Source organism: Bombus fervidus, chromosome 14 (genome assembly GCF_041682495.2).
Source record: "Bombus fervidus isolate BK054 chromosome 14, iyBomFerv1, whole genome shotgun sequence".
Classification (NCBI taxonomy): Eukaryota; Metazoa; Arthropoda; class Insecta; order Hymenoptera; family Apidae; genus Bombus; species Bombus fervidus.
The window spans coordinates 3007043-3023542 of record NC_091530.1 but is presented as its reverse complement, the minus strand read 5'-3'; the positions used below and the strand labels follow the sequence as shown (position 1 = coordinate 3023542).

General features: G+C 35.6%; 1 long non-coding RNA gene across 1 annotated transcript in view; it reads left to right on the top strand.

The window, feature by feature from the left end:
• Window positions 1-16500, top strand: part of LOC139994175 (uncharacterized) — a 268379-nt gene that overhangs the window by 200858 nt on the left and 51021 nt on the right. Inside the window, exon 2 of the long non-coding RNA XR_011801570.1 lies at window positions 10735-10840. This is a non-coding gene — a long non-coding RNA (uncharacterized lncRNA). The remainder of the gene's footprint in view (window positions 1-10734; window positions 10841-16500) is intronic.

The window sequence follows — 16500 nt, the reverse complement described above, 5'->3', positions numbered from 1 at the left end:
TCAAATCAGTAAATCAAATTAGTAAAAATCGACTCGTTATTTCTTCCAAAAAATATATTTTTTTTTTGTAATCTACTACGTGATACGAAGATCAAGAAATCAACAAACATGGATTTATTATATTTTACCCTCGCGCCGTTCGATTATTATCGAGCTGGAAATTTATGACTGGAAATTTTTATGTATCTACGCGAAATTTAAGGATATAATTTATGCACACAAAGCACGTAATATATTAGGTTGACCGAAAAGTTTCTTTCGTTTTATAAGGAAATAATAAACGCACAATGTTGTTTGTTTTATATTAGTTTATCGAATAATGCATGAACATCATAATAGAAATAGAACGAAATGGATCATATCTAATTCAATAAAATAATATAAAACAGAAATTATTGTTCATCTATTATCACCTTATGAAACGAAGGAAACTTTTCGGGCAACCTAATACAAACAAATATCCAAAGTAGAATATTTATTATAACTTCTAACAGGCGGAATCTCTATTTAGTCGTATTTCACTTAAAAATATCAGTATGCATAGGAATACGCATTGCAAATATTGTAAACTGCGATGCTGTTTAGTGTACCGTCTACGCGTTTCAAAGACAAATGCGCCGAAACGTACGAACCTTTTTTTAGCGCGTGCCTCGTTGCAAAATTATTCAAAGTTGATGGGTTGACTGACGAAGTGTTACGGGGTTAGTGGAGTTAGAGCAACGGAACGTAGAAGAAACGCGAATTAATTCAGATAGAGTGGGCCGATATAACGAGGCTGCTGGGATGACAGCGCGTGAGCCGGGACGGAAAGACCAGGTGGGTGAGCAGCCGAGTGGACTTCCGGTTCCGGCGGAGATAATAGCGCGTGTCTAGAATCTACTAGCGTACACGTTCCGGGGCGAACTTTACGTACACGTAGCAGTGTGTATCGTCGTTTGCAAATAGCCATATTTTGGACTAATTATTCCTCTCATCGGTGCATCGTCTAATTTCGCCTCGCCGCATTTACCTTACCTTTGTTCGGTTCGCGCTCGATTAAACGAACGATGGGAAGAAACGATATCGTCGATCGATTATTTCTCAATCGCATCTTATGCGAGGAAACGGGAGACGAGAAGAGGATTATTGGAAATTTTGTATATTAGACGATTTGAGGAACCGTGTCTCTGAAAGATTTGGATCGTTTGTCGATACGAGAAAATAAATTCTGCGTTTGATGAAATAAATAATTTGTTGACTTTAATTACGTTGATTGGCATAGACGATACTGTTAATAGGATAATTTGGTCTCGTTCCAGTTTTTACACCGAACTTATTGAAGATGTAATTCATTTTACTATTCTTGGAGATGGCGTATATGGTTTCTATAGTTATTAAATTGGTTTGTTAACTTCTAGGTATTTTAATCATCTCTACAAAAGTTTCATTTTTATTACGGAAATATAACTGTTTCAAATAACCGAGGAATCGTATATTTGAACGAATCTAGGAAATAATATGATTTTCAAGCTTGGAGAAACACGTTGCTCAAAGAATTTTTATAACGGATTAATCGCCTTAAATTGCTAAATACTTTAACGCGTGTACAGGTAACTCTAATTATTTCAAGGGGTAGAGAATTAAAACAATTTTTCATTTTTTCTACGATATTTTGCTACGGACGTATAGGGTTGAATACGTGTGTGTATGTTCATCAATCTCTGGATATAACATATAAAATGGAAAGTTAACGCCGTTCTAAACTAAAACGATAATAACCGTAAACAGCCGCCGTGATCTTGCTCGAACACACCGATCTACTTGAAAATTCATCAGGATGATCTATTACGCTCTCCGGTTTACCCAGAACCGCGCCGATACACTTTTCCGGAAATTAGCGCTTGGCTAATTGATATTAAATTCCCGAGCGAGCTGCAGGATTATCGTCGTAACAGAAACGATTATTCGCGCTGAAGGGGGAGGTAGAGAACTGGTGGGAGGACGCTATAAATTCTTACGTGTAGCTAGCTACCGCGAAAGGGAGCATTCCGCCGCAGACCGCATACCGAATTCCGCGATGTCTGCGATTTTGATGCAATTTGGCTATGTTGTTATATCGGTAGGTCGAAAACAGAGTCTGGTCCCGTGCGTTTTCCATCTTTCTTATGGTTAAACCGACCGTGACCGTCGACGGTGAATATTTTCACCGAATAACTGACGTCGTCGAAGAAAAACGCGCCCACCAACCGCCATCGTCGAATTCCAGCGAGCAGCAAGCGAAGTCGCGAGCGGAACGCGTGCTCCAGACTCCTTGCTTTAAAATGAAAAGACAAGTACACGTGGAGCCTTTGTATTTGTGCTCGCGTTAGGTGTTATCTCTGGTTTCTGTGTTTGTGTTCCTGGCTAAGATGTATAAAATGATAGTGCAGCGGAGTTATAGCATCCGCTCGTTCTGCCATACGGTAGAACATATATGTAGAGACGCTGGCGAAAGACTTGGTCCAAGAAACTGCTTCGCTTTGTATGTAAACTATTTTTATTTGGACAAACCATATAAGTATAATATAAAATAACACGTTCATTTGTTAATACGTAGAAAGCATATAATTCGCTAATGTTACTAAGCCATTATCGATAATCTATTAAATCGATAGCAGTGAAATATTTTATCGACAGCTGAGAATATCATTCGGGTATTTTATCAATTTTTCACATGAAATGGCTCGTTAGTCGGCAATTTTCTGCATGCGCTTGCGTATGTACATAATTCGCGATGGTATTAATCGAAATGTATCAACGTGACACGCTTACGTTTCTATCAACGGCGTGGAAATGACGGCGAAAAATTGGTTTCAAATGAAATGCAAATGTCTCTTAAAGCGTGGCCTATCAAACAGGAAATCGTTTATAAGAAATAAACGATCAATGGCCGCGTCGCTTCATTGACGCGTTTATGTTCAATAAACCTATTTACGCGCCTATTGTTAAGCGTCGTGGCTGTCGAACAATCTCTATTTAGACGGCCATGTTGTACGAATTTTAACGATCTTCGAGCGTATTCGATTATTTCGACGAAAAGCTATTGGCGACCCCGACCATTGTTAATCCCGTTTATTCGTTCCGCTTTCGTTTCGATAATTATTTCATTTGTTGTATCTGGAAATGATTCGATTATGGCGGCAGCGTTAAACTACGACACGATTAAAACGTTCCAATGAAGATAATTCAATTTCGCCGATGGAGAGGCTAGAGAATGGTAATTGGCGTTTGACAGTTTCGAGCATGCTATAGGACTCGCGAGCGAGTTTTTAATTGTTCAGTGGAGGAGGACCGGTGGAGTGGCGATCATCGAGCTCGAGAGGGTGGTATCGTCGAAAACGATCGAGAGGTATTTATAAAATTTCATAAACGTTGTTACCCGATCCGATTTATTCGTTGTCGTGATATTCATGCTTGAATTATCACACCCGTGTTAATGTTTCGGTTAGAAAAATATACGATACTTTGGAAACGTGGTTTGAAGAGCGGCGATGAAAAATCCTTCGTTAAGCGACCTCATCGAACGAACAATTATTCAAAAATTCAGGATTAAAAATTGTTTTGTAGAAAGAGAGACAAGTTCGTTTATTAATATCGCTTCTCCTTTTCCTTTTTGTTATTCCACGGTATATCATAATATCAAACGATGTTTCGCTGGTGGTATAAAGTGCAACGGTTTTGATAGTTTGATAGAGTTGTTTCAGTTTTTCCCTGCCTCTCATTGAGAATTCTCGGCGTGTCACTGGTTTGTCATCGTCGTTCCAAGACAGGGGTTCCCACTTCTCCCGTCGTCACAACCTTCCCATTTTTCCTCGTAGAATTTCACGCGTTATCTCCGTTTTCTATTACGGTTCTATCTCAGAGGGGAACTGTCGCGTGAATCCATTGGAAAGAAGGCATTTAGAGTGCTTTGTGAATTCTGTATTCCGTAAAAAATTGAGTCGGAAATCATTTTAGTTAAATATAGAATTCTTTCGCTCCTATTATCCTTTTCTACAGAATTGTCAAATATTACCATTTTAATATATCAATTTATTTTTCTTCCTCCAGTATATCATTTTCTTAAAATTATCTCAACCATCTCGGAATTTAATGATACACGGCTTTGTATAATTCAAATGAGATGTAATAGTTTATAGCTCCAAAATTTCAAGTTTTCATTTTCTTTTTCTTTTTTGCCTCTTAAAAATTTTTTGCTCGTCTTATCGATGAGTCCCACTACTGAAAGTACTTTAATTTCCTTGAAAAATTCATCGACTACAAACTTTCTTGCATTCCCACCTTTTCTCCCTAGCAGCAAGTACTTTCTTTTTGCCGAAGAAGAATCACACGTCCTTGTCTGTCATCTTCAAAACTACCACCTTCTTCTCCTCGAACGAAGCTCGAAGGAAATAACCAATTTATTCAAGAAATTTTTCGCTTCAGAAGCTTCCTAATCAATAAAACCTTTACTACCGCTATCCCTGGAACTTTTTAATTACAACTTCACACTGGTTCACGCGTATAATCTTTTCTCAGAGAATTTATGAATTATCTATCTTGAATTCTCTTTAGCATCGTGCTTCGTAGCACCGATGAAATATTCATAGAAAATGCATATATAGCGTTGTGTTGTTTTTATTAAATGATCGCGTACTTACGGAAACTAATTCCCTTTTATAATTCTTAATTCTACGAACTTATATATATATATTTTTTTTAATTCGATATACTCGGTTTACTTGATAATTATTAAAAAATGTAAACGTAAATCGTTAGATTTAATTAGAAATTTTATATTTGTATAGTTTAAAATGAAAGAAGGAAGAATATAGTAAAATACCATTTATTTCAATTATTCAGGCGATTAACATTTCACGAAGTAGAATTTCATTGATTCCGAATTCATTGAATCCATTTCCTATGATTTTTCATACAGTAGAACTAATCCTTTCGAGGATTAATAGTTTATATAATAGGATCTCTGTAATACCTTCTACCACCTACGATGATCCGTCTAATTAGTGAACATTCGTGTTCAGAACTCTCTTTCACAATTGAACTAATATCGTTTACTAAACTTACAAGTCACAAATCACAAATTGTACTAGTCAGTTTTTTTTTTTTTTTTTTACAGCGACAGCAACAAGTGTAACGATAAATTAAATAAAACTTCATTTTATTTTATTTGAAAGTGGCTTTTGTAAAGCGGTATTTGTTGATTTGCAAACTTGTTCGTCGTAAAATCTTGCTGATGCTTAGACTGCGGATGTTCATGCATTTAGGAAAAATTGAAGATCGGAAACCCAGTAATCATCGTAATATTCATTGAGTGAAACGAATCTCCCACATAAGTTCTATTCCTTTAGTCTATTGATAAAATTATTCCAATTATGCAGCAGCACTTTGTTTCATAAAATTGCAAAATTATATATTATGATTATCTAAATTAAAATTACATATAATTGTAACCGTAAAATTGTAAAATTACTAGAAGAATTCCTTTAGTCTGTTAATGAAATTATTCCAATTGTACAACAGCATTTTGCTTATCTTGTTTCATAAAATTGCAAAATTGTATATTATAATTATCTAAATGAAAATTATATATAATTGTAGCCGTAAAATTGTAGAATTACTAGAAGACCATGACGCACAATCTGCTAAAACTTGTTAACTCGCTGATATAATTAGGTAGGAAAAAAATATGGTAAAAAGATCTGTGTAGTTCACAGAAGCTTCTGTATTCGTAGTTCTACCATAGAAGAATGAAAACAAGGAGCTGCACGATTCGAAAAGGAAAAACAACCAGCGAGATTCCATCAATTCTCCTCTGAAATTCTACCACCATCCAAACAATAGTTTTCTATACTGGAGTACAGTTTGCGAACCTCTGTCGTGAAACGAAAGGCAGAGAGGTGCGTAGCGAGTACGATTCACAGTTGCACGAGCCCGTATCAGGCGAGCCACGTGCAAATTCGATGAACCGTTTGTTTCCGTATGAAGCACGCACTTTCTGCATATTCAATGAATGCGTTGCACGCGTGCAAACAGTTCTCGCTCTTTCCTCGTTTCGTGCCGAACCTCGATGCGTATTTTCAATCGTTTCGCTATTCGAGACACGTAGCGGCATTATCGACGACAGATCAACCCTCGTACCAACCTTCCTCGTTTTTCTCATTTCTTTCAGTTTCTATCGTTCTCTTCTATTGTCGTTGCTCTTAGTTTAATGGACGCGAGAAAGAGTTGGTTGGACGAACGTCAAATTATCGTTAGAATTGAGATCGGCCATCCACGTATTTATCGTTAATTAAAACTTTTGCAACGGAATTGGTATCGAGTCAATTTTGATAGATGGTTCATGCTTGATTAGACTGCGGATTTTGATGTATTTATAGGTGTTGAAGTGGTCCTTTAGTTTTCTCAAGCACTGAAGCCATAGACGAAAGACTGCGTCGAAGGCAAACCATAAACAGTAGATAGGCGACTTTGGCTTCAGGGTTTTCAGTCATAGGGTAACACTGATAGCGCGCGGATCTGGATCAGCTCATATTATATTCCGACTTGTATTTACACTTCAGCATTTAAAATATATTTTTTCTACCTTACAATTTACAACGCGTGTAATACGTAGAAATATACAAAATATCGAAAAGACAGTATTTGTTATAATATTTATTAGACGAAACAAATCTCTTGCAAAATTTTTTAATCGTATACAATTAATCAATATGAATATGTGAATTGATCATCATTCTTGTATTTTTGGACCTAACTAATCCCTTCAATTTTTCAACTTGCATCATAGTAAAGTGCTTCTTTCTCGCCATCAAGTTACATGAAAATTGGAAAATCCATAAAGACGTGTCTATCTACTTCCTTTCATTCGCTTCTATTACTATATATGTCATATTTTCCGAAATTTCGCGCTCGAAATATCGAAAAGGATAATCAATCTTGTCGGCTAGAAATATTTCGCTATCAGCATTCCCATCGTCCTTTTAATTAAATAATAACTAGTAAGATACTATTTTTGAGGGAAAAAATTGAAGCAAGGGTATTCTCAATAGAGTCAGCGAACGACCGGGAAAATTTTCGTTCAGGGATTCCGTGACTTACACTGGAAATCGAACGTGACGTAAAAACTAGCGAGACAAATCTCGTTTATCGCTGGACATTTAACAAAATGAGATGTCATTGAACGCGTCTTTTCCGACGAAACTGGCAACGAGGACACTACGACGTTTATCTCGACGTCACACCTATCGTTTATGGCTAGTCACTAATCATTATTAATGAAATTTTATGGTATTAATCAATTCTTTCGCATAAGACAATAACAAATTCCATGATACAACAGATGGAGACCAACTTATCTTCCACTTGATATGAAATCTCCTTTCTTATAATTCCATGAAGATATAACAGACGCTATCGCTGAAGCGTATTTTGCATTATTTTCTAAACGTACGTTTGATTTCAATTAACGCAAAATTTGATACCAAATATATTGCTACGTCAAACTAAGTTTATAATATTTCACATTTAAGATCTGCACATATACCTCTGTGACTGTACAATATCTAAAGCGTCGTGCGTCTTCAGGTGTATGTCTAGCCATGGTCAAACGAGGATGCGAAACTTTCGAACTTCCCTTTCCTTCGAACAGCTTCTAATTACTTTGCGCAAGTTTCACTTCTCTCAGCTGTTGCTATACCCTTTTTTCTCCAGTTTCTCCTCTTTACCACGTTTGGAAAATCATTTTCTTTTCACTTTCTCTTCTTGAACTTTATTTTAAAGAAAGAAGAAATCCTGGCTCGAGACCATCCTCAGGTGTTCTACACCAGTCACCGAAAAAGAGAGAGAGAGAGAGAGAGAGAGAGAGAGAAGAGCTTAACGTTCATAAGTAGGAGTATTGAGATATAATCCTCTTTCTTTCTTTTTCACTGCCCGCCTTACTTTTCCCTTTCCTCTTGACCGAATAAAAGCTAGGAAACCTGCCGTTTTCAGTTTGAACTCTCTCTCACACTCGTGTCACTTTCGCGCGCATTAAAACTTATCCTATTGCTGCGTCCACGAATTGAAGCTTTTTATGCGTGCAACAAGTGCACAGGAATGTCTATTAATAACGCCCAGGTTCGTTCAACTTGGATATAAAAGGTCGCAGATCTATTCGAACTGTTTAGTTTTTTGTGAGATTTTATGTGAAATTTTTGTCGGTTTCATTCTGTTAGAATTTGACGATAAACGTGGGATAATGGATAAATTTCAGCATCAGGATTTTTATATAATTTCATACTTTTTTTTTTTAATAGAATCAACGAAATGGAACCTGTATAAAAATTTATTTCTTCCATTAAATATTATGAAAAATATTTCGCTTTGAGTACTTTTTATATTTTTACATATTGCGTATATTTTCTACATTTTTGTAGCTTTAAATTTACCATAAATGCGTGAAAGGCCATACTCTAAATCAGTCATGTTCTAGGTAATATTCAAGTGTATTAGTAATTTCATTCATTCAATTTCCATTTCGTTGAAATTTTATGATTATCGACGTGATTCCGATAGAATTCATTTAACATTTAACATGAGCGCACTTTGGTTATTAATAAGATGCATATGAATGGTAGAAAATTTTTATGTGCTCCTCACTGGTGGATGTTCTAATAGATATCTTTTTCTTATATTTACTGGCCTATATTAATTTTTACTTTGGATTTCAAGAATATAATCTGCAATGGTAGAGTTCAATTTAAAACCTAGAATGGAATTTTGTCATAGAATCTTATAACTTATCCCCTCGTTACATAAAAATGAATGAAATACGAATTAAATTATTATTACTGTATCAAATTATAACTTTCGTTCCACGTATTTTAGATCTTCAATTTTTCTAATTTTTCGAAATCGACGATCTTCGTAATATACGGAGATAAAACGCGCTCTGTGCTTTTTGAACGAGAAAAACGTTTGGAATTGGATCACAATGCAGGCATTGTGTGGTCTTTTCCTCAAAACCTCTACCACATCTTCATGCACGTTGTTGAAAAACGAACACCGTCGTTATAAGCTGTTGGAATTTTCTATTGGAAAATGGCTTGCGGTATCCGATACAGAATCGCAAAACAAGATTAGGAGCCTTAAAAATACCGTGAAATTAACGAACTTGGATATCTTCCAACATCTTAAAAATTTAACGAAAGTACATAAGCTTTTGCAGTTTCGAATCCTATAACAAACGAACGCTAATAATAAAATAATGAAAACACGAACATTATGTTATAATCACTCGGCGAGTCTCAGCGAGTATATTCGGACATTTTGAAATTTCTTCTTCCACTTAAATTTCTTTCTTTTATTCTCTCTTATTCCGAATTCCACGTCGAGATCCAATTCGATGCTTGTTTCATTTTCACGTTCTCGAAAGTTATTGTCACAAAGACGCTATCCTTTGACGATGTCTTATTCAAGGATCGCGGAAGACAAAAAAACAAATAATAAAGAAAGGGAGAAGAGCGATCGATGTTATCCCGAAAATACGTCTATGAAAGAATTGTTGGCAGGAATGACTTTTCGGTACGCGAGACAACAATTCGTCGTATCACAATGCCGAAGACTTGAAAGAACGATGAAATTTCTGAAGAAAAGCAGATTGCTTGGTTCTCTTATCGGCTTTTACGGGAAAAGAAACAATGCTTTTTGATTACTCGTTTATTCATACTCTTCGTTTTTTCTTTCACGTCCAGTTCCTTCGTTTTCAGTGCATAAGACATAAAAGATTATCTTGCACAACTTTCGATTAATTGTTTTCCATCTGGACATTCGATATTCTCTGTACTGTATATAGTTACGTCGTTTAAAGATATCGGATTTCAATATAGAATTTCTAGGTTGATAGTTAGCTCTATCGATTGTTCGACACAAGGAAATGGGTGCAGTAACCATTAAATAAGCGATCGAACGAGTTTTACTTGGGAAATTGGAATAAATGTCTTGAATTGAAAATATGCGGGTAAAATGTGTTGAAATTGAAGAGTTTCAAATTGAATTTAAACATTCGAGACTTCAAGTTTCTTAATTCAAACATCAAAAATTATTTCCAATGCTTTAAATCAAACGCTCAAGGATTTCGATGTTTTTAGGTTGAAACAATCGAGGTATCAAATTTTCCGATCGAAGCATACAAAATTTCGAAAGTCTTGAGTCGAAGCGTGTACGATTCTTTTAATTTTTAAGTCGAAACGTTCAAATTTTCAATTTTTCGAATTCGAACGTAACAATTTTAATCTTCGACGGTTGAAAATGAAAAATTTCCGTAACGAGAATTTGCAATTCCCTAAAGAATTATTCGTTGCAAAAATCACAGAAGGTCGACATAATCCCATTTCCAAATATCCATTTTCCACAAAACTGGAATATCCCTTCAATCGATTCGATGACAAAACGTACGTACGTGTTCCGCAACGCAAATGAAAATTCCTTTTTTCAATTTCCATCGCGTTTCCGCAAACGTGAATCATCGAATACCCTATTTTTCCACCTCTTTCATCATTATTCTATATATTCCCTGTCCTGTTCTCTGTCTTTCATCAAAATTCCAACCCATTTTCCATTTAATGATACTCTTTGTTCATGTACGTACGCTGACTGTCAAACCGTTCCGTATTCCGATTTCGTATCGCCTTTCCACGGGACACGTTTAAAAGTTTTACGGATTATGATGTGTTTCAGGTACGTACACATATTGGAGCATCAGCTGTGTGACAAGCGTGGACTGACACGAACTGAATTTCCCACGTGGCCGTCAGACTCCGGCGCAATTTTATCACCATTCATCGTATGTATGACAATGTCATTGATACGCGACACGCAACATTGTTGTTTACGCGAAAAAATCGCAGTACAATGCGCACAATGAATATTACATAGATCATTCTATAGGTTTGAATCGTTCTGACAGCTTCGACGTTGTCATACGGAGTTTTATTGCTTGTAACTGCGTTTATAAAGTTAAAAATGCAACCTTGTAGAGTAGGCGCATATCTGTAGGAATTATAATATAATATAAGATTTTGAAAATAAAAAGCGTAACATACGTAGCTTTGTCAAAGTCTTTATCAACTTGCAAGCTAATTTTTTACATGTACAGCTACATGTAGAAACCAAGAACTGATCGACTCCAGTTTCTGTTCAATTTCGTTATATAAATACACGATTAATTTGTAATCGTTGAGAAACAAAAGATTTCTGTTTGTAAGTTTCTTTCTTAGAAGAAGATAACTTGCGAACAATAGTAATTTTTTAAGTAAATTTAAGAACTAACGTTTGTAATGCGACAAAATTATCCAAAATATTTGATTTTTGTCTTCGATATTATTCAATTACTTTTCCTATATTTCATACTTTTTATGAATGAATTAATCCGAAAGAAGAAGATATCTGTAGCGATACAAACGCGTAGAAAAAGCGAGAACAATCAACGGACATAAATCATCGCAAATTGACAATCGGGACAAAGTGAACATCCTGTGTTTAAATAAATAAGTCGATAACAACTGAAGCAATTCGAGCCATAGAGAGGCTTCTTGCGGACGAGACACGCATGCCCCTTTTTTAATGTGTCTTGCAACGAGCGATTTCGAGGCAGACTACTGTGAACTATAACTTCCGGTTGGCCAAGTATTATCCAGGCTATCATCGCATGCAGCCAGGTGTAAAGGCACGGGCCATGGCGATCCGTTGGAACGAAGGAAACTGTTGCACCGAAGCAAAGAAAACTTCACAGTTCGGTGCATATTCAGTCCCCCTAGACACGTGCTGTACGCCATACGTTCCACCGCTTGATAGATGATGCTTTGACTTATAATCGATGACCTGCTTAACGCAACGCTGCCAACGGGACCGATTCAATAATCGTCCCTGCTCGATCAACGAACGCATCTGCTTGTCCATTATTAAACACCACTCGATAATACCATACACACGCCGCCTGGTAACTTTCACACCAGTTACATTATATATTTAAACCAATTGTGATTTAATATTTTCACTTGAAACATACGACGAAATATGTAACTTTCTAGTGGAGTTTCTCTGTTTCGTGTATATAGATATGTATTAGGTTGTCCGAAAAGTTTCTTTCGTTTCAAAAGGTGATAATAGATGAACAATTATTTTATATTATTTTATTAAATTAGATATGATCCATTTCGTTATATTTCTATTATTATGTTCATGCATTATTCAATAAAATATTATAAAACAAAAAACATTGTGCGCCTATTATTTCGTTATAAAACGAAAAAAACTTTTCGGACAACCTAATATACAGCTACGAGCTGGGTAAATAATGCAAAATTAGTAATTTATAAAATAAACATATAAAGATACAAAAATAAAAAGAACAATGTTTGTAACATTGTCATTCTTCTGTAGTTTTTAGTTTACGAAGTTGAGCAATGTTACATCGATGACATAGGCGTATACATACACGTGCTTTCATTAAGAAGAACGAAATTATTAAAAAAAAAAAAACTTTTTTGAAATATTTTCAAAAGCATAGTAACCATTTGCAACGTTACTATTCCCGTCGTTAACCAGAGACACGAGGTTCTCCATAGACGGTAATTTCCGGTTCTTTGCGTCCCTCGAATCACACGTTCGACCGAACTTGCGAGTTAGACAAGCGTGGAATCGCGGTGAAATCGAGATCATTTCTGTGTCATTTTCGTTTGTTTCTTCTTATCGTGTGTCGCAACGGGGATCCACCGTGAAGGGAGAGTAATTTTACGACTGATAAGGAAAGGGTAATTCCTGGGAGGTGGGTTTGCAAGCGAGGCAATTTAGGCTCGTGAGTTTGAGAAAATGGGCCAAGTTTGCAGGAGAGGATTGTATTTTGTCTGTGGATGGTACAACTGGTAGTTCGAGTATGAGTGAATCTCATGCGGTATTCATATACTATTCTGCGTGTTACGAACAGCAATGGAACATTCGTTGCAAAGAAACTAATGCGCTTCTTAGGAAATATTTTGAAAATTTCCCAAACATCGAAGCAATGGTAATAAAAAGCTACGACGAACTGAAACCTTTAGAAATTGGAATATTTAAATTTAATAGCAAACTTGTTTCCCCAATTAAGATCATCGACGTGTAACACTGTCTCGATATTAGCATTAACACTAGAACTAATACACTAGTTAAATTGACTGGTTTTACAATTTTATTTTAAAATTCCTGCTATATTTTTTTCCGCAATGATGTAGTGACTTTCGCAACGATACCTAAAAGAAAAATATAATGAATTTTATTTTGTTTTTTATGTATTCAAACTGAAAATAATTTTGTATCGAGGCTACTTATACCAATACCAGTGAAAATGACTGGTACTTGTCAGTGTAAAAGGGTCCTGCGATCTGTTTATCGAACCCCAATTAACCAGTTTCCTCGTTTTGTACAACTTGCCAGGTGTTTTTTAAACTTTTACCGCGTATCATTCGATACGATGATATCAGTTATCAGGAAAATTCCGGATCGATCGCTAGATGCTAACACTAGATATACCACACCAATCAAAATAACTGATTCTACAATTTTATAAATGTGTCAACCCTCGTTTAGGTGTTATGAACCCAGGTGGGTTATTAATACCAAAAGTGTACTACATAATATGGAATTGTTTCTGTAAGAAAGTAATAAATCAATAAATATACAAATATTTTATTATTACGTATTTTTTAAGGACCAGTTATTTTCACCGGTTTTGGTAGAAATAGCTTCGTGTTAACTATCGGTAGTTCTAGTGTTAATCCAGCGCAAATCCTGTTCACGCTAAACCTGATTCTCGTACGTACAGATATACAATAATATATTAAAACAAGCAATAAAATAGAGACCTCTTCACTGGCCAAAATTAAAATATTCACACTTATTGGGTTGGCAACTAAGTAATTGCGAATTTTTTCATTACCGCTTAATGACAAAATCCGCAATCACTTAAAATTAACGTACGGTGAAAAATTCTTCAGAAATTCGAAATTCAAAAAAAACGAAAGCCAGAATTAACAAATCATTGATTATGTATTAATCACAAAAAGTAGTTTCCGCGGAAACGTACTGTAATAAACACATTACCTGTTACACGGCCATTCATATTCTCACAATTCTCACCTTATCTTTCATCATAAGAAATTCATTAGCTGTTGAAGTTTCCAAGAAACGAAGGAACATATTTCCACCTATCCAACACGTTTTATCGAACAAGTGGCAGGGAAAAAATATATCGCGTTCATCGGTCGCCGTGCAACATGATTCGCGTGTCAGCCATTCGACTACGACGACAAGTAATTCATCATCGAATGGGATATTCCATCCGGAAAGAAAATTACAGGTTTCGCTGATCGTGTCTAGCCAACTCGAACACTTTCCTATCCGACGTAGCATTTTTCTACGATATCGCTATGTTTTTGGCAGGCCATCAATCCTTTTAATTATTATTGCACGAACGTAATACACAATTGAACAACCTTTGGTTTTTTAGTGCATTTAGATCAAATCAAAATGATGATAGAGATTGTTTGATTCGTTATATTGGAATATATTGGAATAAAATCTATTTACCGAAGGGAGAACATTGATAAAGAATAATCATGTAGCGGCGCATGAGCTAGAGGACAATTTGTAAATAAACTCCGGGCAAAACAATGTCGCCGCTACGTGCAACCATCAAACGAAGACGAATTTGAATTTTTTGGTACTCCCTCGACCAGTATAAATAGACGACCATGTTTTCCAGTTATCAGTCAGCTATCAGCGATTATATTAGCGATTATACACTGTCATTAGCGAATTCGTTAGTACGAGCGTCTTAGCGAACATAGTCCGTACTTATTTATTTATTTATTATTTTAAAATATAATTGACGGTTTCAACATCGAATCATCTCGTCATTTATAAAACACTAGCAACCATTCATCCTTCACAATTGTGAAATATACGACAGAGTAAATTTTTACACGATCCGAGTGTTTATTGCTTATTATAGTCGTGTGTGTTCTTATTAATTTTGGTAATTTGTATTTTTCTAGAAATTAAGCGTCACAACTTGGACAATTACAAGTCGATAGTTTGTTAAATTAGAATATATCCTACTTTTATTTCAAAAAATTTCGATCTTTCGGAAATTCATCGAAAAATTGATAAGCATTTACATTCGTTAGAGGAATATCTGTAATGAGATTGAGAATATTTCTATTGAGATTAGAGGAATATTTGTAAGATTAGGAGAAAATACTAATAGCACGAAACAAAAGAAAACTGATCGCAGAGCACAGGAATCCTAACAGTTAATACTTTACGACTTCGGCATCAGGAATTTTTCTCTGATCTTTGCGGAGGTTATCTGTTTCCTGTTTTAGCGATGTCCGTTTTCCCAGGAACTCACAGAGAAGTTAAGGAACTGATAGTAAAACGAAGAAAGAACAAAAAAAAAAGATTAGGGAAAGAGTCTCGCGTAAAAAGGCTACGTTAAAGACTATGTTGACTGGACCTGGCGGTGGTCGGAAAGTTTGCTTTCGGCTCGATAATAAACTCGGCTGTTCTCGTTCAACTTCATTCCCGATAATTTAGCTGACCAAGTATCTGCGGTACTTAATTACACGTTGCCGAACTTGCCGGCGAACTTGAAGTAATTATCAAAAAGTTCAAGAGTACGAGCTGATAGCGTGGCCCACGATCACCGCAAATCAATAAATTCTTCGACAGAATTTACGAACAACGTGGAACACGCTGGTATGATCAAGTTATTCGGATATTTTCTAGACGATCCTGTGCTCGATAATTGTCTGGTCGATGTCTTTCCAATGCCGCTGGTGTCTAATACAATTTTCATACATATTGCGCGTGTCATGTAAAAAAAAGTCGATCATGTTGTTTTATTCATCGTCTTCCAATTTTATTTATCCGCTCTCTTCCTTCTGAGATTTTCTTCCCCTTTCATTTAAATTTCCATCTTTACGAAATAAATAAATATATTTCCATCTTTTCGAACGAATTACAGAGTTGATGGCGATTAACGAATTTTATTTTAAATTACACTTTGACCAGTTAAAATTCTATTGTTTTTTAATACCGAAAAATTATCAGACATTATAAATTCCCAATTCAAAAACAACAAGCTTCGTCCCAATAAATTTTAATACGAAACACCATGCAATTAACGATAATAATAAAACGCTATTAAACGATACAAAAATCGCGTACTGGTTATAGAAAATAAATATTAGAAAAAGACCGAGGGAAGCTAAAAAATAAATATAATAAAGTATATTGCACTGCTTACGAAAGCAACGAGTAATCACAGACTCCTGACTCTCAACAATCTGAAAGAACGAAGGAAAAGTCAAAGGATACGATCGCAGTTAATTGCGTTTCGTTCGTCGCGGAGTTAGTTTTCGAGAGGGATAAAATTTTACACAGAGAACCCTGCGCAAAGTTTCACGA